This window comes from Bos grunniens, chromosome 13 (genome assembly GCF_055505025.1).
Source record: "Bos grunniens cultivar Pamir isolate PY7600 chromosome 13, Bosgru_T2T1.0, whole genome shotgun sequence".
In the NCBI taxonomy this organism is placed as follows: domain Eukaryota; kingdom Metazoa; phylum Chordata; class Mammalia; order Artiodactyla; family Bovidae; genus Bos; species Bos grunniens.
The window spans coordinates 15,691,200-15,714,866 of NC_141177.1; the positions used below are offsets into that span (position 1 = coordinate 15,691,200).

The window sequence follows — 23,667 nt, forward strand, 5'->3', positions numbered from 1 at the left end:
CCATGAATAACAGCAGAGGAAGGCTGCCTTTGGAGGTAGCTGAGATCAACGTCTCTCATCAGAATGTGAGCTCCTTAGGGCACAGAAATCATGTTTATTCAATCCCTGCTCCTTGACACTTGGTGGATTCTCAGTGAACATTTGCTGGATTGTGTTGAATTCTGGTTCAAAAGCAAAGCTGATGAAAAGGCAGGCTGCCTGGGGGAAATGGTTAGGTTTGTGCTGAAAGTAACTGTATGAGCTCAATGTTCTCCCTGGATTGAGAAAAGGATGAGACTTATACTGGCTGATGGATGGAGGACTGTGTTGAGGATTCTGAGGCTGTGTCAGACTCAAGGGGGGAGTTTGGTGATCCCCTGGCAAGTCTGTCCCGCATGCACGAAGGGGAGTGATGATGCTGTGCCTCACACTCAGGTGATGAAGGGCGGCTGCCTTAAGTCACCAAGTTTTTACCCTGAGTGTGGATTTGCAGATCATATTGGCCCCAAAGAGGTAGAGACTGATGGCACAGGGCATTGGTTTAATGCATGAAAAGAGGAAGAAGAGCCAGACGTGGAGCTGAGCCCACACACAGCCCAGGGAGCCCAACCCCAGGCAGTGGCCCCAGTGGAAAGGCTGAGTGTGGCTGCAGGAACAAGTCTTAAGCTGCCCAGCACTTGAAGGCTGTGAAGCACAAGTGGTTCATCCTTCTGTCCAGCCCTGTTTCCACAAGTGCCCGTTCCTTTACTGCAACACTCAATGTTCATGTCTGTAAATTGAAAACAATGAAACCCAGTCCCAAGAAAGGAATAAAAAGCAAAACATATTCATATCATCAACATAGTACAGAGCATACCACCCCCATCCCAGTGATAAATATCGACTTCCTCAAAGACAATCAGAGCCCCAACACACTGCCTGAACGACTTACAACCTCTTCTCTTGGTTCCCACCTCACCCTAGATTCCAGGTACTCTAAGCTCCAGACCCGATGTTCACTCTTACCTCTTGCCTTTGTTCCTCCTTTCCTCCACCAGTCATCTCTCCCTACCCTTTGCTGAAATTGCTGAACCAATCCTTTAGGTTTCAGATTAGACGTTGCCTCCTCCAGGAAGCATTGCCTGATCCCATCCCACCCCCAAAGCTATGCACTTACTTCTGTCACAGGACTATTATATTTGTCATTGCCTATTTATCTGTTTTGGAGAAGGCAATGGCACCCCACTCCAGTACTCTTGCCTGGAAAATCCCATGGATGGAGGAGCCTGGTGGGCTGCAGTCCATGGGGTCGCTAAGGGTCGGACACGACTGAGCGACTTCACTTTCACTTTTCACTTTCATGCATTGGAGAAGGAAATGGCAACCCACTCCAGTGTTCTTGCATGGAGAATCCCAGGGACGGGGGAGCCTGGTGGGCTGCCGTCTCTGGGGTCGCACAGAGTCGGACACGACTGAAGTGACTTAGCAGCAGCATAGCATTTATCTGTTTGACTTTTTCGCTGGACTATTGATTGCCATTTTTTCCTGTGGAGAGCCAATAGTAAATAGCTTAGTCATTAGAGGCTACATGGTCTCTGTCTCAACCACTCAAACTCTGTCCTTGTCACCAAAACAACTGGCTGCTGCTGCTGCTAAGATGCTTCAGTCATGTCCGACTCTTAGTGACCCCTTGGACCACAGCCTACCAGGCTCCTCCATCCATGGGATTTTCCAGGCAAGAGTACTGGAGTAGGTTGCCACTGCCTTCTCTGAAAGCAACTGGAGACATCGTATAAACAAACAAGCTTGGCTGTGTTTCAAAAAAAATTATATACAAAAAGGATGGTGTGGTGGGCCAATTCAGGCCCACGGGCCAGGGCATGCCCTGCACTAGATGATGAGTTTCTCAAAGCAGCAAGTGTCCTTTGTTCAATTGGCCCTTCCACGGTACTGGCAGAGAGGAGATCAGTTCAGTTCAGTCGCTCAGTCGTGTCCGACTCCTTGCGATCCCATGGACTGCAGCACGCCAGGCCTCCCTGTCCATCACCAACTCCTGGAGTTTACTCAAACTCATGTCCCTTGAGTCAGTGATGCCATCCAATCATCTCATCCTCTGTTGTCCCCTTCTCCTGCCCTCAATCTTTCCCAGCATCAGGGTCTTTTCAAATGAATCAGTTCTTCGCATCAAGTGGCCAAAGTATTGGAGTTTCAGCTTCAGCATCAGTCCTTCCAATGAATATTCAGGACTGATTTCCTTGAAGATGGACTCTTTGGATCTCCTTGCAGTCCAAGGGACTCAGGAGTCTTCTCCAACACCACAGTTCAAAAAGCATCAATTCTTCAGTGCTCAGCTTTCTATACAGTCCAACTCTCACACCCAAAGATACTTGATCCTTAATGAACAGGAGAACGGTGTTGAAAAAAATTGTTTGCAATCCCTGCCATCACCTGCTGGATTGAATTAACCCATCATACCCCTAAAGTCTGGAGAGGGCTGCCTGGGCATGGAGCTTGAGTCTGAGTATGGCTGGGACCATCTCTTGTGCTGGAGAGTGACACCAGGACTGGTGAACGTACTGTCTCCAAGGCCGGACCCAGGAGGCCACACGCACCTGTTCTTCACTCTTTCTGCCTCTCCTCACCCATTAGGAACCTGTTGTTCTGGCAGGTGGCCACCAACACCACTTCCTGAAGGTACCATTGCTTCTGTGGGACATTGTTTCTGCCACCGCTGGGCACTTCCATGCCCTGCCCTGTGCCAAGCACAGTCATTGCAGTTGCTTTACGGCCAGTAGGATTTCAAAGTCCCACAAAGAAGGGCTGTGGTTTGAGAGAAGAAAGTCCCTCTCCCCTCTTATGTGAACGTCCCCAGAGGAGACTCAGGTAATTAACGCCTCTTAGTCCCCAGTAGGAGAAGGAAATGGCAACCCACTCCAGTGTTCTTGCCTGGAAAGTCCCAGGGACAGGGGAGCCTGGTGGGCTGCCGTTTATGGGGTCACACAGAGTCAGACACGACTGAAGTGACTTAGCAGCAGCAGTCCCCAGTAACTCAGAGTTTTACAGAAACAATAAACTCTCCCCAGGAACCAGTCATGAGTCAATGGTGAGGAAAGGGACCAGGCAGGGCATGAAGCCAGAGAATTACCCCTTCCTTCAAGGAGTGAGGTTTTGTTACTTGGGTAAATTCTGTGACCCTGGCTCTGTATTATCCCAGAAAGAGCTCATGTAAGAATCCTGTTTCTCTTGTAACTAGCTTCCTGCCCATACAGCCCAACAGTTTATCAGACATTCCCAAATAAGTATGAAATTATGTGCACACAACTTAAAGGTTTAACCCCAATACATCAATCTCCAAACCCCTCTGGATAAATAGTCAACTGCATCTTTGGTCCTAATTCTTACTTCATCACATTAAGATTGTGCATCTCAGACTTCCCTGGTGGTCCAGTGGATAAGAATCCGCCTGCCAGTGCAGGGGACACAGGTTTGATCCCTGGTCTGGGAAGATTCTACAAGCCATGGAGCAACTAAGCCCACAAGCCACAACTACTGAAGCCCGTGTGCCTAGAGTTTGTGCATAGAAACCACCACAGCGAGAAGCCAGTTCACTGCAGTGAAATGTAGCCCCTGCTTGCCACAATTAGAGAAAGCCCGAGTGCAGCAACGAAGATCCAGCACAACCAAAAATTAATTAATTAATTTTTTTTTAAAAAAGATCGTGCATCTCACCTTGTAACTCATCATGTAACTTGCATGGCAAGTAGGCCCTCCTACTGAGGGGAGGAGCTTATGTCTCTTGCCCCATTGATGTTTGGCCCATGTGAGCCATGTGACTCACTTTAACCAATAGAATGACAGCAGACCTGACCAAACAGAAGCTCAGGTGTGCATGGACAGTTTGCTTGCTCTCTTAAGTTTCTCCCATTCTCCATTAGAAGACCATGCTTTGGGGAGCTGTTGGTCCAAGGAGAATAAAATTCTGTGGAGCAGATCTGAACCCAGCTTTCCTCCTGAAGTCCACTCCGGCCCAGCCAAGACCAGCTGAACCCCAGTCAAGCCACAGACCCATGAGAGAGAGAAAAAAAAATGTTTGCTCTTGTTTGCCACTGGTTTGGGGTTATTTGTTATGTAGCATTACTATAGCAGGAACCAAATAACAAAGTAGGGAACTCTCTCCAAGTCTTCCAGATGATCCTCCAGGGACTGACTTACAAGGTGTCCAGAATGCTTGGGGGTACCCGCTGCCCCATGCTTCTTCAGCAACAGCTTTGACCATTTGGATCCAGTTCTGTATTGGACAGAGACAGGGAAGGCACTGAGTTTTGAAAGCCTTTCGTCTTCATTTGGTTTGGGCTTTCTTTAATCAGGCTCTGGGGCTCAGCAGAGGCTCCCCTGGTCACTACCGGCTTTGAGGAAAGGGTCTGAGTTACCATCTTTCAAAGGTGATGGAAAAGCCAGTTGCTTTTAACAGACAGCCCTTATGCAGGGCTACAAGGACAAAGCTAACCCTGAGTCAACTGTTTATGGCAAACAAATGAGGAATTAATTCACCTTGATTCCATGATTTTCAGCAGAATTTAGTCCTGCAGATGAGTCAGAGTCTCTGAACCTCATGAATTGGGTGAGTCCAGTCCCTGGGTATGAAAGATCCACTGGAGAAGGCAATGGCTACCCACTCCAGTATTCTTGCCTGGAGAATTCTATGGACACAGGAGCCTGGCAGGCCACAGGCCACAGGGTCGCAAAGGGTTGAACATGACCAAGCAATTAACACTTTCACACTTTCATCAGAAATGCAAATCTTTGTCATGACAGGAAAACATATTGAAAAGTTATGATCAGTTTGGGGGAAATGGTGTGAATTGTTCACTTTCCCCTAACCACATCCCTTTGCAATTTGACTTTGCAAGTCATCCCATCAAGAGGTTGAATCAGTTTCCCCACCCCTTCAATCTGACTAAGCTGGTGATTTGCTTTGACCCATGGAATTCAGAGAGAGCATGTTGCGTCACATCTAAGCCCAGGTCTCAAGAGACATTGGGCTTCTCAGGAGGCTCAGTGGTAAAGAATCCACTTGTCAGTGCAAGAGACATGGGTTCAATCCCTGGGTTGGGAAGATCCCCTGGAGAAGGAAATGGCAACCCACTCCAGTATTCTTATATGAAAAATCCCATGGACAGAGGAACTTGGTGAGCTACAGTCCATGGGATCACAAAGAGTGAGACATAACTTAGCAACTGAGCACACACACACACTCAAGAGAGAGTGCCTGTTTTGTTCTCTTGGAATCCAGTCCAGCCTTTATGAGAACAGATCCTGGAGCTCCAATGAGTCATCTCAGCTGAAGAAATTCTAGACCAGCCAACCCTGCAGTTAGCCTGAGTCACGTGAGTGGGTCCAGCCAAGTCCAGAAAAACCATTCAGCTGAGCTCAGCCCCTTTTACCAATATGGAGAATCAGGAGCTGAGTTAACAGTGGTTAAGTCACCGATTTTAGGGTGGTTTTATGTCTAATAGCAAAACTACTTACAGATGCCATTATTAAAAATCCATTGGAAATTCCCTGGCGATCCAGTGGTTAGGACTCTGAGCTCTCACTACCAAGGGCCTGGGTTCAATCCCCGGTCAGGGAATTAAGATCCCACAAGCCAAGTGGCATAGCCAAAGGAAAAACAGTACATTAAGACAACCTTACACCCATCAATATGGCAACCAAAAAATAAAAAAGAGAGAGAGAGATAGAATTGGAATCCTTGTGTACTGTTGGTGGGACTGCAAAATGGTGCAGCCACTGTCGAAATCAGTATTCAGTTCCTCAGAAAAATTGAATACAGAATCATCATATGATTCAGCAATTCCACTTCTGGATACATACATCCAAAAAACTGAAAGCAGGACCTGGAAGAGATATTGGTACATTCATGTTGATAGCAGCATTATTTACAAAAGTCTAAAGGTGAACGCACTCTAGGCGCCCACTAACAGACAAATAGGTAAGCAAAATGTGGTGTATAACCACAATGGAATATTTTTCAGCCTTAAAAAGGAAGGAGATCCTGTCTTAGGATACGATATGGATGAAACTTGAGGACATTATGTTAAGTAAAATAAGCTAATGACAAAAAGAAAAAAAAAAAAGACAAGCATCGTATGGCTCCACTTAAATAAGATAACTAGAATTCATAGAAACAGAAAGTAGAATGGTGGTTGCCAGAGGCTGGGAAAGGGAATTAGCATTTAATGTGGACAGAGTTTCAGTTTTGCAATAGGAAAACAGTTCTGGAGATGGATTGATAGGAATGGTTGCACAAGACTACAAATGTACTTAATACCACTGCGCTGCCCACTTAAAAATTGTTAAGGTGGTAAATTTCATGTTGTGCATATTTTACCACCACAATTACAAATAAAATACAAATGCATTCGGGCACTGCTGTTAGGAACTTCTTAGGAGTAACTAGTATTCAGAGCGGAAAAGGCAATGGCAAGCCACTCCAGAACTCTTGCCTGAAGAATCCCATGGATAGAGGAGCCTGATAGGCTGCAGTCCATGGGGTCGCTACGAGTCGGATGCGACTGAGCGACTTCACTTTCACTTTTCACTTTCACACAATGGAGAAGGCAATGGCAACCCACTCCAGTGTTCTTGCCTGGAGAATCCCAGGGACGGCAGATTGTGGGCTGCCGTCTGTGGGGTCGCACAGAGTCGGACACGACTGAAGCGACTTAGCAGCAGCAGCAGCAGTATTCAGAGAACCTTTAGCCATTCTTTGAAAAAGCATGAATCTCAGGGAGATGAGGAGAAAAGGCGTAAGAAACAGTGTGAAATGCTAGAGCGGTGTCCGGTGGTTCAGAGAGGACTCAGAAGGGAGGGGCTGTGATGTTAACGTTGGATGTTGAATTAGTCAGGATTTTTTGGGTTGAAAGTGACCCAAAAAACCTAATTTCCATTGGCCTAAAAAAAAACTGAAATTTTCTGATGCAGCTGAGAATAACACAGGCCGAGGCAACTCAGAATTGGAGACAGACCTTACCAGCAAGACTCGGTCACCAGGTCTGGCTTCCTCTCCTCTTATTTCTGTCTTCCTTCTCTCCTGGTGCTCTGGTGGCTAAGAGTCTCTCAACTCCCTGTGGAACAGTGACTTCCCAAAGAAGATAGCTTCTCCCCCGGTTCCTAACTGAAAATCCTGGGGAAGGCATGTGATTGGTTTAGCTTGAGTCCCACCTCCACCTCTGGGCCAATCACGGTGCTCCAGGGAATGGGAGATTCTAATTGGCCCAGCCTGGATCATGTGACCTCTCTGGCAGGGGTTGGGGTGACATTTGCTTCAGGGAAGGCAGACGGGGTGCTTGCTGGGCACGTATATGCAGTTGCTACTGGCCACTTTTCTTTTAGAATGAAGTTTTTTTGGAGGTATCATCTCCACTGCTGAGCAAAGTTCACATACCCAGGTTCTCAATACAACCTAACGCTAACGATCCCAAGCTTTGGGGAATATTAGACATGAGAATGAGGCTCAACTTCCTCACCAACTAGCAGTATGAACTTGGACAATACATTAGCCTTTCAAAGCCTCAGCTTCCCCATTGACGACATGGGTTTAATATCACAGGGTTGGTGTGAGGGTAAAATTAAGGAATGTTTTTAAATCATCTCGCACAGTGTCTTGTACCTTGTAAGCATCAAAAATTAAATTTAGAATAACTGTAATAAAAATTACTTTGAATATTGCCACCAGCCTGTCCTCTTTGCTGTCTGCCCTGTGGAGAACCAGGAAGCAGCTCTCTATGGCAGGCTGAATAGTTTTCATTCATTCAAGCCCCATCGGATCACCTCTTATGCAAGATTCATCCCATAGGTGGTTATTGTAAGGTTACTACCAGGGTCAGGATGGGCTCAGGAGAGTGAAGAGTCTAGGTGTCATGTTCAAGGGAGAAACCCAGGTACAAGCTGAGCCCTGGAGAATGAACATCTCTGTAAATGCCACGTCCTAAGCACCAGGCTTGCCCCACCCTCACTCATCCCAGCCCTGACAGCTGGACTAGAATCAATTCTTAGTCTCCTGTCTAGGGATTGAACCCAGACCACCTCAGTGAAAACACCGTGTCCTAACCACCGGACCGCCAGGGAATTCCTCGGGGGCTTGTTAAAAGGATACTACTAGGGCAAATCCAGCCCTAGAGAACCAGGTGGGTTTACGACTTTGAGAAGATATTCTCATCCCCTGTGGTTCTTCCGTTGTCAGCCCAGGCTGGGATTGGGAACCGGCATTGAGACTGGGGTCAGCCACGCACTGATGCGGGGTTTCCAGAAGCAGAAGATTTCTGCAGAGATGTTCTGGGGTGCGGTGGAGTAAAGGGCCCTGAGGGGCAAATGAGATGCACCCTACCCCCAATATTTCAGCTTTGCTGGAGCTTTTTCTTATTCGACCTTCAAGTGGGATGTCATTTGGCAAAAAAGTTCTATTGCTTAAAAGCAAAATGGTCATGATGAACCTATTTGCAGGGCAGGACTAGAGATGCAGACGTAGAGAATGAACTTGTGAACACACTGGGGGAAGGAGAGGGTGGCACAAATTGAGAGAGTAGCATTGACATTTAGACACCACCATGTGTAAAACGGGCTTCCCTGGTGGCTCAGAGGGTAAAGCGTCTGCCTGTGATGCAGGAGACCCGGGTTCGATCCCTGGGTCAGGGAGGTCCCCTGGAGAAGGAAATAGCAACCCACTCCAGTACTCTTGCCTGGAAAATCCCATGGACAGAGAAGCCTGGTAGACTACAGTCCATGGGATCACAAAGAGTCGGACATGACTGAGCAATTGCTTGCTTGCCTAGTGGGAAGGTGCTATACGGCACAGGGAGCTCAGCTCAGTGCTCTGGGATGACCTAAAGGGACGAAATGGTGGGGGAGGACAGTCCATGAGGGAGGGGATATGTGTATTCGTATAGCTGATTCACATTGTCATACAGCAGAAGCTGACACAACATTGTAAAGCAAGTATACAAAGAGTTTTTTTGTTTGTTTGTTTGAAAACTCCTGGGCTGGAAATGGGAGAGAACTTGGCATCTCTTTAATAGGCAAATGACCAGTGTTTCCAAGAAGGTCACTCACTCCCCACGCCTCTCCTCTGCATGCTCGTCTTTCTCTTCCTCATCCTGGATTGAACCCCACCCTGACACCCTGAGGGCTGCCCCTTCACAGCTGGCGACAGTACCTGAGCCCTCCAGCCCTCATGTGGCTGCAGCCAGAGCCTGGCTGGCACCCCGTCCACTCCCATGCACGCCACTCCCATAGGGCTGACGCTGGCCAGCTCACTCAGCAGCCTCTCTGAGCAGGGTCAGAGGTCAGGGCAGGGAGAAGGCTCAGTCACGTGCTCTTGGTCTCGGGTTCCACCCCCGCCCCCGCCCCCCAGAAGGCCTGGATCTCCAAGTTCCCATGAGGGAGAGTCCTAATTCATCCACTGATTACAGCAGAAGGAGGATAAATTCTGAGGGCCAGTGAGGTTGCGTTCCAGTCCAGGGCATTCTTCTCCTTCAAGTCCTTTCTCCTCAGACATAGAAAGCCAGGAAGATTTCCATGTGATCTCATTTTATTAAGTATTTGTCTTTAAATTTTCCTTTGAATTATTTTTTTAAGTCTTTTATTTTTTAAATAAAAAGAAGCAGACTCATAGATATAAAGAACAAACTAGTGCTTACCAGTGGGAAGGGGGAGGAGCAGGGTAGGGGTGGGGAGCAGGAGGCACCAACCACTGGGTCAAGACGGGCTCAAGGATGGCTCCTCCTACAGGAAATACAGCCAGTGTTTTGTAATAACTGTAAATGGAAAGTAATCTTTAAAACGGTTAAATAAAAAAAATTTTAAAGGAAAGGAAAAATGCTGTTAAAATATGTTATTTCAATGCTTCTGAACTTAGGGACTAGGACAAATATACCTTTTTTCCTAGTGCATTATCTCTGATCTCAATGCTGATTTCAGAGAACTGAGTTCTGCAACTTTGGAGATAAATATCTAAGGGTTTCGTGATAGGGACGTTATTGTTTTGTTTTGTGTTTTAAGAAATTAACCCCCAAAGCAAAGATCATAATGGTGAAAAGGCACCCTCACGAATAATCAATAACTGGGTGTCATCATCACCCAGTTCCAGGCTGCAGACACCAAAAAGAAAAGGAAATATAAGCTGTAGAAATGAACAGAAACCACCTTGTCACCCCAACCAAGCACAGCCTCTAACGCTTCTATCAGACCATATTTTAATATTAAAACAGAAATGGATTATATCTCTGAAAGAGAAGCGAAAATGATTTGACACTATGTATATAATCTAATTCAAATCATGGGCCCCTAATCGACATTTAATTGATGCAATAATGCTTGTTCATGATGGTAAATAAACAAAATATATAAACAGAAACATCTTTGATGTTTAATGACTGCTTAGCAGCTATTTGGGTCAGAGCTACTGAGCCCTAATAAACAAATGCTTAATAATCAATTGAAACACATTTCTCTGGTTATTGCCTTATTAAATCAGGCTCCAACTCCAATTGCAGAATATTCCTTCCACTAGGAAGAAAATGGTTTGAAGTGGAAGAGGCTGCGATGATAGGTCCTCATGTACACTGTGAGTTAAAAAGAAATGTTTTTCTCTCTCCCCTCCAACAATCAGATGCAGTTTAGCAGGAAGGCTTATTCCCAGCTTGCATGTATCTTAGGCTTTATTGTCCTAAAAGAGAGTCTGTCACCTTTTCAGGCTTACTTTTCATTAGAAATCCTCTCCTATTTCGTATTTTACAGGGTAATCCATGTAAATAAAAAAATCCATGAAAAGTGCTCACAGCAATGTCTGGCAAGTACTAAGTACACAATAAATGATTTTCATTATTATTATTATAATCCTGACTTGTCACGGCTCTCTGAGCACATGTAGAATTCTCTCTTGGTCATCTCACCTGAGTTGTTTGGGGGGTTTTTTGTTTTTTTTTTCTTTTTCAGAAAAGTAAGCCTAATTTTCAGATCACACCCTGCCACCCCAGCCAGCAGCTCCAGCAGCTTCCAAACCATTGTCCAGGGAAGGGCCACAGCTGTCTGCAGCGGGATCTGCCATCAGAGCCACTTCCAGCTGGAGCTCTGAGCCTCGCTGATGGCTGATGGCATCCTTTTCTGTGTCACCCTGGCCCTCACACTTCCAGGAGGTGAGACCTGCGCTGGATACCCTAAACTGGGCTGCCAGATATTCCTTGGGACTGACATGTAAGCTCTGTTTCCCATTCCTAAAGGCTTCCCAGAGCCCAGCTCCAGGTGACCACAGAGAATCAAGCCCATAAGACATTCCTTCCTTATCAGACAGTCTCTAGCCTCTTTAGCCAGCCTCTAGTTTCTCTGCTCTGCCCTCCCTTCCCTCTCCGCTCCTCTCTAGCACAGCCAGCAGTGACTGGAGTCTGTCTGCCCAGGGTAGGAAGGAGACCCAGAGGTCAGCTGCATAGGTACAGAGACGAGGAAGCGGAGAGCGGGGGACGGGGGCAGGCAGAGGAGGATGACAATGATGAGATGAAGCAGAGACCATTTGGTGCCAGTGGAACATTTAAGAAAGAGATTAGCCGAATGACAGTGGACCCGAAGCCCATTGGGTGTGCTTGATGGTCCCATGGCGCCATCGTGTGGCCAGTCCATGTAATGACCAAGGGGCCCCCTTCTAGTGACCGAGGAAGCTCCTCTCCGAGTTGTCTGGGCTCCTTCTTAGACCTCAGAAGCCCCGTGACTCACCCTTTAGGAGTGCAGAGAGGAGACGTGGAAAGTGGAGGCCAGAGCAAGGGCTCCAAAAGTGTGCCCAGGGAATCTGAGAGGTCTCAGAGACAAAAGCTGATCCCAAAAGACCAGAAGTTCCTGCAAGAAAGGGCGTCAAGAGAAAGAAAGCCTCATGTGAACAGAAAAAGCTACAAGGGTGGAAACCCAGACCGCCTCTATTAGAGCTCTAGATTCCCAAGACACCTTGGTGCTGGGCATCTGGAGGGAGGGAGAGAGCCCAACCTGGGGGCTGGGGTGGGTGCCCGGGGTGCCAGGCCTCTTGGAGGCAAAGAGCTCCTCCCCGTCCTCTGCCTCCTCCTCTTCTTCCTCCTCCTTCTTCCCCTCCCCCTCCCCCTTTGTCTCCTCCCCCTCCCCCTCCTCCTATCTCACCAACTCAAACACAGGCTAGGAGGGCACATCGCCAGGATGGTGAGAAGCCGCGGAGATAGGAAGAACATGCCCACGACCCTCTGCAGCTCTGAAGAGCCATCACTCCTGCATTTATCCCCGTGGTCTTGCCAGGTCTGTGCAACCCCATTTTACTGATGTACTCGTTTTGTTCCAAGTCCATCTTGCAGCAAAATGCCCTTGGGAGGTCATTATTAAACACTAAGATTTGGAAGTCAAACTGCCTAAGTTTCTTTCTCCAACTGTATACCTTTACTGGCTGTGCGACCTTAGGCTGGTCATCCATCCTCTCTGAGCCATCATTGCCAGATCTATAAAATGGAGAGATCACAGAGGTAAAATGAGATAACATCCATAGTGCTAGATATTTTCACATACAAGAGCTAATTCAGCTCCCAAAACTGCCCACAGTGCTATCATCCCCATTTTACAGATGGGAAAACAGGTTCAGAAAGGCTGAAATGACTGGATGGAGGTCACATTGATAGTAAGGGACAGAGATGGAACTTGAACCCAGGTCTGAATGAGTGTTCATTGACTGTCTCCCCATCCAAGTTTGTTGAAGGCAACTGTCTCTATTCCCTGATCTAGGCTCAGTGACTGGCATGTGGCAGGGGCTTGATACATACTTATTTATTGACCACCCACATCAGCGCAGAGTCACCAAGTACACCATGCTCGCTCAGGCCACCCTGAAACTCGCAGCTTCCTCAAACACGCCAAGCAAGCCCTTTCTGGTCTCCCAAACTTTGTATGGACTGTTCCTCCTGCTGACAAGGCCCTTCCCTCTTGCCTTCGCCTGAAAAACACAGACCCAGGCCAAATTTCCCTTCTTCTGCAAGGGTTTTCTCGGCCCTTCCAGGCACAGCAAGGCTCCCAGGTTAGAACCACAGAACTCGATTAGCACATGAGTCATACGACAGCACCGTCCTCTGCCATCCCCTGAGTACTCCACTAGGCAGAGACCTCCTGGGGGAGGGAGGCGAGGGGCGAGGGCAGGCAGATTCTCTCCCTGCAGCTGCGTCCAGCCTGGAGCACTGAGGATCATGGAGGGTCCTTAGTGAAAGTGGGAGGGACACTGGAGAAAAAGAAGGGGAGAGAGAATAAGGGGAGACGGGAGAGAGAAGAGGAGAGAAGGGAAGGGTAAAGAGAGGGAATGAGGACCTGAAGAAGGAGGGAAGAAAGAATGAACGGAAGGAGGGAGACAGACAGCAGCCCGACTTCCACAGTCAGCTTATGGGGGCCTCTTTCCTTGGCAGACGGAGAGGAGGGAGGGGGTTCTAGCGAGGGCGCATGTGCGTGCCCGTGGTGCCAGCCACCTGGTCCTCTTCCAGGGCATCCTTCCCACCAATTCTCTCCTGTACCCGAGGCTGGTGCCGGGGCACCTGACTCTAGATTCTTTCCGAGTCGGCATTTTTCTTCCCATGCTGGGACACAGGCTCAGGCTCGGGGAGCAAGCACACCTGCCCGGCCTGTGCTGACACACAGATTTTCAGAGGAAGGGAAAACGAGCCTGGATGATGCTGGGAGGCTGGGACAGAGTCCTACCAGCTGCCCCAGGCAGAGAGTTCAGCAGCTGCTCTAAGGGTGGCCCCCACAGAGGACCCAGAGGCTTCTTCTACTGGTCCCCACCTCATTCTCCCCTGTTCCTCCTGCACCTTGAATAAAGTGGAAATGATCGAGGCATGAGTCCTGTTAGGAGCAGACACACAGAGTCAGGGGTGCACAGGAAAGAAACCCACAGCCTCCTCTCTCGGACCAATGTCAGAGCAGCGCTTTCTCATTACCTACAAACAAACCCTCTAGAAATACTGCAAAAGAAATGGCATCCAGAGTTCAGCAGCTCCAAAGCAATTTGACAAAATAAAATGTCCTTTTAAAGAACATTCTATTAGCCTGCTGGTCCCTCTGTGCATGATGTATTTGGGTTTTGCTTCTGCTAAAACCAAGTTGGTGTCATATCTTCCTTAGGGAAATGAGGGCAAGCTTAGCTCCCACAGCTCTGGAGAAGGAAAAAGAGAATGTCTAAGCCCCCACCTTGCACCCCAAGCTGGACCTAGAAACCTCAGCCCCAACCAAGGAGAATGGGAGTAACTGGCAGCAATAGCAGCCTTCACGTACTGGGCACTTGGTACATGCCACGCCCTGCTGAGCCAAGCCCTGAAGTCACGTGGTCCTTCCAAAATCCCAGCAGGAGGTTGTTCTCCTCATTTTACAGAGGACAGCTCAGAGAAGCACAGTAACTTGCCTAAGGTCACACAGCGAGTAAGCCATAACTCAGGTTATGAACTCCACCCACACTCTGATGCTGAGTGCTGCTTGCGTTTTTCACTTTTCTTCTGCAAAAAGTCTATGGGCGAGAACTGCCAAAGATAATCCTAGGGACATGGGCTTCCCTGGCGGCTCAGACAGTAAAGAATCTTCCTGCAATGCGGGAGATCCAGGTTCGATCCGTGGGTCAGGACAATCTCCTGGAGAAGGAAATGGCAACTCTCTCCAGTATTCTTGCCTGGAGAATCCCATGGACAGAGACACCTGGCCGGCTACAGTCCATGGGTCACAGAGAGTTGGACATGACTGAAGTGCAAGCATTCACATGCACGCACCCTTGTTATGTCTCCTTTCTTGAGAAGATTCTGCTTAGTTCTGAGACCATATCTTCCCCCTAGTTTTTACTATTCAAGTATTCTTTCTTTGGAGAAGGCAATGGCACCCCACCCCAGTACTCCTGCCTGGAAAATCCTATGGATGCAGGAGCCTGGAAGGCTGCAGTCCGTGGGGTCGCTGATGGTAGGACATGACTGAACGACTTCACTTTCACTTTTCACTTTCATGCATTGGAGAAGGAAATGGCAACCCACTCCAGTGTTCTTGCCTGGAGAATCCCAGGGACAGGGGGGCCTGGTGGGCTGCCGTCTATGGGGTCGCACAGAGCCGGACACGACTGAAGCGACTTAGCAGAGCAGAGAGAGCAGATTCTTTCTTTTGTAAACTGGTAATGATTATAAGGATAGCTGTTTTATGAAGGTCCTCACCTAGAAAAGACATGGCTTCCCTCTGTCTGTCTCTCACAGATATTCTGTTTGTTTGTATATGTATATTTTTTAATCTGTGGAAAGCAGCAGTCTAGAAACCAAAGTTCTCATATCTTTCGATGTTCCCCAAACCAGAATATGGTACATGAGTGTCACTGAGGGATGCAGTCAACTGGGGACCCCAGAGGTAGGGATAATACCTGCTTGAGATGCTCAGGGAGAGGAAATAAGACTTATCTGGCTTCAAACCAGACTAGAAATGAGTCAGGATGGAGCCCAGACCAGAGCTGAGGTCTCTGTGCTTATTGCCCCATCCCAAGCTGCCTATAAAGAGCCTGAGCTCCCAGGAAGCCCCAGGTCAGTGTCCCCCCTTCTCCCCTGGGCCCCACTCCCCTATGACCTTGCCATGCCTCCCTTCCCACAGGGCAGGCAGGGGTCCAGCATGTCTCACCCTCCTCCATCCCACAGACACAGCCTGGAAATCAGGGCTGCGATGGTTACCCCAAAAAGCCCCACGTGGTGACAGGTATGTCATTACGCACTGAGTAGCTTAGCCGGCAGAATCCGTTCATCTTCCCTTGGTGAGTGACGTGTCAAATCTAAGTATGAGAGGAAGAGAGAGGGTGTTGGAGTCTGTGTCTTCCTGCTGAAAACTCCTTCGAGAACCAGAAAGGTCTCACTGGTCTTTCCAAGCCCCACGCCAGGCCTGAAGGCAGTGAACTGATAACATCGTAGCCCCTGGCCAGAGCATGGAGGTGTTCTCAGACCTGACACCTGTACCATGATGATCAGGGAAGAGGTGACATCTACATCCAGATGCCAGGGGTTCCACAGATGCACATCAGGGCCGGAAGGGAATTCCATGAAGGGATAACCACCTCGGCCATGGCCTAGGATTCCTGTTGCATTCATGCTGCCTAACAGCCCCAGTTGCTCAGTATACACAGCACTGCTCATGGGTCTGTGATCGGCTGGCCTGGTCTGGCTTCTGACTGCAGGGTGCCACCAGGTCTGCTCCATGTGGCTCATAGTCTGGGATCCATGAAGAAGACACACAGTCGTGCTGGAAAATACAATTACCTCGGTGGGTCCTGAACCCCAGCTCCACCTCCGCCCAGTTCCTTCCTCTCAGCCACCCAAGTCCTCTCATAATATGATCAGTGCCCCAGGAAGGATGTCCTCTGCCCTTGGCCCAGGTCAGTCTTTCCTTTTGTGGCTGTGCTGGGTCTTCATTGCTGTGCAGGCTTTTCTCTAGTTGCAGCGAGCAGAGGCTACTCTTCACTGCAATGCTCAGGTTTCTCATTGCGGGGCTTCTCTGGTTGTGGAGCACAGGCCCTGGGGTCCATGGGCTTCAGCAGTCGTGGCTCGTGGGCTCTAGAGCGCAGGCTCAGAAGATGTGGTGCCCAGGCTTAGCTGCTCTGTGGCATGTCGGATCCTCCACAACCAGAGACTGAACCTGTTTCCCCTGCATTGGCAGGTGGATTCTTCACCACTGGACCACCAGGGAAGCCCGACCCAGATCAGCCTTTATCACTCCTTCCCTCAGACCCTGCCTTTCTTCCTAAACTAAAATCCTGCCTCACAGGTCACCTCAGGAGAAAGCGATGCCCAGGAGATTGGCTCTGCTAAATGAAACCCATGGGTTGCTAAAAATGAGAAAACTCAGTTTTACCTACTCCCCTAGCACTCAAGGACATCACAAGCCTGCCTGAGCTCTGAAGGGGAGGGTGGTCCCCACCCACAGACCCTGACCCTAGTCCCCAAGCCCCATGAACCAGTGCTTCTCAGAATCAGGGATCTCAGACAGGGCAGGGGATGCCCAGAGCTGAGGAGCCACACTCAAGAAATGATCAAGCCGGAAAACTTCTTCGTGATTTGGGTACCATGAGGGGGAGGGGAGGAGGGGGGAGGGGAGGAGGGGGGAGGGCCCTGCTGGCTTCCCGGTTCTTAATTTGAGGCTCCAAAAGAAAGAAATAATAACAATAACCACCCCTACTGCCGCCGCAGCATTTCCCGCCCGCGAAGGCGTCCGAGAAAGTGCTGACGGGGCCGGCTGACAAGCCGTGTGCATTGTAATTCACACCATAACAGCATCTCCAGGGCTCATGGATTTCTCATTGAAAAATTATGTGATGTCTTTTTGGAAACCCAATACTGAGTTATTGATATCGTGAAGGCAGCCGGCTCACCACTTCCAGCTTATTAGCTTTATACTTTCTGAAGGACTTTTTTTTTTCTCCTTCTCTAATTTTCAACTTGGTTTTCCCTTTTCAGTTTAAATCGGATCACGAGGTTTGAGTGAGTGTCTTGAGTGTGTACCTGGGGAGTGGGTGCTCTGTAACCCTGGGAGTGGGTGCCCTGAGAAGCATGTCAAGATGTGTGTGTATGTATGTGTGGTTTCCCACAAGGGTGTAAGTGAGAGTGTGTAACTGGGTGTGTAAGCGGTGGGGGATCTTCCAGCTCTGCAGATACCTGTGGGCATGTGTGTGTGCAGACGTGCATGTGTGTGTACCTTCATGACTGCTCTGTTGTGTGTCCACATGTAGAGTTGCAGGTGTACATATAGCACGTGTGTAGGTGTGTAAGTACACATGTGGTGTATGTGTAGCTAGATGAGGGTGTGTCCGTGTATCTTTGTACCTGAGTAGCCACATGTATGGTTGTATATGTGTCTATATAGCTGCAGGTGTGTGTGTAGGTGTATGCCTAAGGATATATATAGTTGTAGAGGTAGGTGTGGGTTTCCCTGACGGTTCAATGGTAAGGAGCCCACCTACCAATGCAGGAGTCACAGATTCGATCCCTGGTTGGGGAAGATCCCCTGGGGAAGGAAATGGCAACCTACTCCAGTATTCTTGCCTGGGAAATCCCATGGATGGAGGAGTCTGGCAGGCTACAGGCCATGGGGTCACAGGCTACAGTCCATGGGGTCATATGCAAATGTGCATGTGAGTATATCTTTCTATCTGCCTAGCTGTGTGAATGGGGGTGTGTCTGTATTCTGTCCACATATCCATGTGAATCTGTGTGTTTTGAAATGCGCGTTCATATATGTATACCTATGTGTCTTCATGTCTCTACATGTCTTTGAAACCGTGGGTCCAATTGATAAAAATGAGAAAATTCAGTTTTACTGCTCCCCTAGCACTCAAGGACATCTCAAGCCTGCCCGAGCTCTGAAGGGGAGGGTGGCCCCCACCCGCACCCCTGCAGTCTACAGTCTTTGGGTCTGTAACACATGTGTCTGTGAGAGGCAGAACCGCTGTGGGTCGTAGGGTCACACACCCTGGGGACCAACATTAGTTCTGCCTCTTGCTTCGTGTGACCTTGGGCAGTTTTCTTAACCTCTCAGGAACTCAATTCCTCATCAAAGGGAGGAGGACTGTGGCCTTACCTAATAGAGCTATGAGGACTAAGGGAGTTAATGTCTATGAAGCATCCAGCCCAGAGCCCTGCAGTGCTCAACTTACACAGTCATTACATCAGCATACGTGTTGGAGGGGACAGCCCTACTCTGAGAAACTTCTCTCACCAGCTCTTACCTGCTCAAGCTCCAGGATGTGACTGAAACCAGTTTTGTGCCTGGCAGCCCCACGCAGAGCCTTTGCAAAGATGCCTCCGTGGAACTGATGGCCTCAGTTGACTTTGGACCACACTGCTGAGTATTAGACACACACCTGGCCTGGTGAAGATCTACAGAAGTGAGTCGGGTAGCATGCTGCCACCCGATTAAGCCAAGAAGGCGATAATAGGCGAGAGGTCTAGAATGAAATATACAAGGTACAGAAAGTGCTCTGAGATTCCACAGAAGAAGGGCTTCCACCCTGTTTCAGGAAGGGAGTAGCTTCATAGAAGTGTTAGCTCTCCATCTGGGGCCTCAGGGGGTGAGAAAGATTTCTGCAGAAATCCTGGAAGCCTAGGAAGAGAGCGGGTCTTCTATGTTTCCTCTCAAATCTCCTGTCTTGAATACCCGGGGGTGGACACCCTCTTAGTACTCGAGGGTGGGGGGTCAGAATCCCAACTGGGGGAGTTTGATGAGGTCTGAGTTTAAAGATTTACATGATCCAGAGAGGGGGAAGATGATCCCACCTAACTGAGGATGGATTTCTCATCAGCCTGGTGAGGGGTTGCTCCAATTTAATTCAGGATAGTAAAGAGGCATGGCATTCAGCTGCTTGCACTCAAGGACACCACGTCTCCAAACCCTAGTGTATATTTTATACCAGCAGCATATCTCAAGTCACGTTTCAAGTGCTCAACAGCCATGGGAGGCTCATGGCCGCCATATTGGACAGTGCAAATCTAAACTTCCAAACACACAGAGGCCTGGCAATGTCTCTACACAGCCCCCAGATGCCAAATTCCAATACTGGTGTTTGATACAGCAGCGGGGCAGGTACACAAAGGACAGAGCTGCTTTCCTGGAAATCACTTCCCTGCCCTCCTGCCAAGGCTGCAGCAGCTGGGCAGGACTCTAGTTTAGGTCTCAGTCCTCGGGCCCCTCGGGGGAGCAGCAGAACCTAAAAGACCGCTGGGCAGTGGCTGCAGCCAGATGCAGGACTGGTGAGGAGGGGGAGAGGACGGGAGGGAGAGGAAGGGGAGGGCAGGAGGAGAAAGCAGACAGCCTGGACCAGACCGCAGCAAGGTCAAGTGCTTGAGGTGGCATTCAGAGCAGATTTGTGTAGCTGGAGGAAGGAGGAGGAAAGAGAAGTGAGGGGAAGGGAGACAGCAAAGTGTGAAGCACCGACTGTGTGCCGGGCTGCTCAGTGCCTTCACACAGGTAGGTCATCTCCTTTGGTCCTCCCCGCGTCCCTGTGAATTGGCTATTTTCCATTGAAGAGGGTGTTTGGGAGCCTTTGGGGATCTCTCCTTGACTGGAGATGACCATGGGCATGGAGAGTGGGGAAACATCCTGCTGGACAAAAGAATAAAACAGATCTCTCTCTTGAGACGTCAACAGTGCACTCCGTTGAGAAACGCTTTGAGGGACTGACCTCATTTTGCAGGTGAGGACACGGAGGCTCAAAGAGGTCAGGTGAGTTCCAGACACCCAGCAGATGTTCCATAAATAAGTATGGAATGAATGAATAAAAATGGCTTGGACACTTTCTTGACCCCTGAGACAGCTCCCTTCCCATCCCTGGTCATCTCCCCAGGGATCCTGGGGTGCAGAGCATGTCTGTGACCATATGTCCCTTGGGGCCCTCATCCCCACCCCACCCCTTGATCACGACTGAACCCCAAACACCCTTCTCTGTCTACAGCCATCTCACACCTGCTGAGGGTAGATTGAGCGGAGGAAAGAGGTTCTCAACTTGGAATCGGAAAACCTGGGTTCAGATCCCAGCTCCTTCATCAGGTAGCCTTGGGAAAAGCTACCCATCTTTCATTCATGCTTCCATTCATTCATCCATTCACTGCAAATGCTGGTGTGGTTAAGAGCCAGGGCTCTGGGCTGAGACAGCCCTGAGTTATGTCCCTGCTCTGCCACTTACTCGTTCGGGGGTGAACTTGACAGAATTCCCTAACTTTTTTGAGCCAAAAGTGTGCTCCTGTGTAAAATGGGGTAGTAACTGGACTACCCCTCACTGCACTGGACCAAGGAGTAGATTACATGCTCCAAGTAACGCCCCAAGCCCAGGGTTCCTCAGTCAGCCCGCAGGTCAGACATTATCCAGTGAAGGCTACAAGCCACCACGAGCTGGGAAGGCAGCATGAGTCCACCTGCAAGGCGCTGTCACCCGAGAGAGGGGCAGGGTGACAAAACAGCCACCACAGCGTCCAACTCATGGTAGAAATCCCAGTGCCCACCTGCCCCCCTCCTCTTCTTCCTTTCCCGTTTATCACCCAGGCATCCTGTGCGTTATGAAGGGACCTCCTTGCCTTAACTCCTAATGGGATAGATTTGTTGCTGTTTAGTTGCTAAGTTGTGTCTGACCCTTTGTGACCCCATGAACTGCAGCATGTCAGGCTTCCCTGTCCTTCACTATCTCCCCAAATTTGCTCCAACTCACGTCCATTGAGTCGGTGATACTATCCAACCACCTCATCCTCTGCCGTCCCCTTCACCTTTTGCCATCAATCTTTCCCAGCATCAGAGTGTTTTCCAATGAGTTGGCTCTTGCGATCAGGTGGCCAAAGCATTGGAACTTTAGCTTCAGCATCAGTTCTTCCAATGAATATTCAGGGTAGATTTCTTTTAGGACTGACTGGCTTGATTGCCTCACAGTCTCAAGGGACTCTCAAGAGTCTGCTCCAACACCGCAATTCGAAAGCTTCAATAGCAAGTGGGAATCAGGCTCTTTTGACATGAACATGGAAGAGATGTGTTAGAAGGAGGCCAACAGGGTCCAGAATTCCCAAGAATGGTCAATCCTTTAGGATGATCACCCAGACCACACTCTACCCACAACCCACTCAGAAGCCAGAGGGATGGACCCCCACACAGCTGGGGGTCATTTTTTCCTTCCCACTCCCAAGGTTTCAGCATCAGGGCTTACTTAACAAGCTGGGGCAGCCAACAGCCACACACATTCCAGAATCAGCAGCTGTTCTTATACTCAGATAACACAGCACAAACATCAAGTTGGAAAAAATAGTCCTTTCTTTGGATTCCCACTGATACCCAGATAAGAGTGTGTATGTGTGCATGCACACTCACACGCACACACAACACACACACACAAAGAGACCATTTTTCTTTTTGCATCTTACAGAGAAAGGCCCCAAGCATTCCGTTCCAACTCCTTTCCATGGGAAAGGTGTTCTGTGCTGTGCCCCAGTGGGTCTGTGTGACTGAGTTAAAATGTGTTCTTTTTTTTTTATTAGATGAATTGCATCATTAAATTACATTATAAAAGCTAAAAATGCACCATTAATTTTCAAAAACAATAGTAAATACATCTCATTTCTAATACATGATTCTGCATTTAATTTTTGCCTGGGGCCTTGCCTTCTTTTTTCCCCAGCCTCACTGTCTCCCTTTATGCAGACTATATAAATGGAGCTAAATTGCCAAAGAAATTTTTGCCAAATGTCCGTAATGTGAAAATAAATGAATTTCTAATTGGCTGTTGCAAAAAGAAAAATTACTTTTTGATCTCAGCTCAGCCAAGCAAAAATCTACCTAGCTGGAGTAATAAGATGCGGGTACACTGCAGGCAATGAACAGAGAGACAAAAGGCCAGCGAAGAGGCTCTCAGGATGAAATTTCTTCTCTTTCCTCCCTGTCTCCCTCCAGCTGGCCAGGCAGTCCAGCCTGGAACAAGCCATTAGAGGGGCCAGGCGAGGATCCAGCCCCCCAGGAGTCCAGCTCTGTGCCTTCTCAGGGACTCTGGGACCCAGCTGTAGTAACACTCGGTACTCCAGGGTTTAAGCCCCAACTGTTCCCTCACTGGCTCTGCAACCCTGAGTAAGTTACTTGACCTCTCTCAACCTCCAATTTTCCATCTGTAAATAATAGTCATTTCTGCCTTTTGTAGGCTTGTCAGGAGGTAGGAGGAGTTGAATTGTGTTCCTTTCCAAAATTCATATGTTGCAGTCCTAGCCCCCACATCTCAGAATGTGACCTTGTTTGGAGATAGGGTCTTTACAGAGGCCCATCCGGTTACAATGAGGTCATTGGGGTGGGGCCCTAGTCCAATATGACTGGTGTCCTTATAAGAAGAGGAAATTTAGACAGACACATGGAGGGAAGATGGTATGAAGAGATACAGGGAGAAGACAGCCATCGACACACCAGAGAGAGGCCCAGAACAGACCCCTCCCCCATGGCCTCTAGAAGGAACCAACCCTGCCACCAACTTGGCTTTGCCGCCCCAGAATTGCGAGAAAATTAATTTTTGTTACCAAAGTCACTAGTTATTGGCATTTAGCTACAGCAGCCCTAGCAGACTAATCCATGAGGTCTGAGACACTGATAAACATACGCCAGCAAGCATGGCATCTGGTTGCTCCTGCCATTATTCCAGAATTCTCCCAGGATGACCCCAAAAGGAGGAGAGGGAAGAGACGAGGGTGAGGACTCATCATAGCCTGTGACCCTCTAGAGACAACCTGGGGGGCAGCTGTGCTGAGCAAGAACCCAAGCTCCGTGACACCCTACCTAGACACACATGGGAGCCACGGGTGGGAGAAAGTCATGGGGTCTTAGGACATCTGTGAGTTCAGACAAGGAGGGCATCGTCTGCGGTGGCCACAGAGAGAGCAGAACCCCAGTTGTCAAATGCCACCTGAGATCCTTGGATTCTGGTAAGATCTCAGAAGGAGGGCCTAAGTACAGACTGAAAGTGAATTCCCTGCCAGTTCAGGGGGCCAAGGGGTAGGGGTTAGAGTCAGATTTAATCGATTTAAAGGACAGATCTGGGACTTCCCTGGTGGTCCAGTGCTTAAGAATCCATCTTCCAGGGACTTCCTTGGTGGCCCCGTGGCTAAGACTCTGAGCTCCCAATGCAGGGGGCCCAGGTTTGATCCCTGGTCA

The 23,667-nt window shown here is 48.9% G+C and overlaps 1 long non-coding RNA gene and 1 other non-coding gene across 2 annotated transcripts; one reads left to right on the forward strand and one right to left on the reverse strand.

Moving 5' to 3' along the window:
• Window positions 1-3,645: 3,645 nt before the first annotated feature.
• Window positions 3,646-7,142, reverse strand: LOC147360243 (uncharacterized). Its single transcript, XR_015139044.1, has 2 exons — window positions 6,992-7,142; window positions 3,646-5,855 (listed from the first exon to the last, which is right to left on the reverse strand). It is a non-coding gene; the product is annotated as an uncharacterized LOC147360243 (long non-coding RNA).
• A 1,441-nt stretch (window positions 7,143-8,583) lies between these two features.
• Window positions 8,584-8,656, forward strand: TRNAH-GUG (transfer RNA histidin (anticodon GUG)). Its single transcript has one exon. It is a non-coding gene; the product is annotated as a tRNA-His (tRNA).
• Window positions 8,657-23,667: the final 15,011 nt, after the last annotated feature.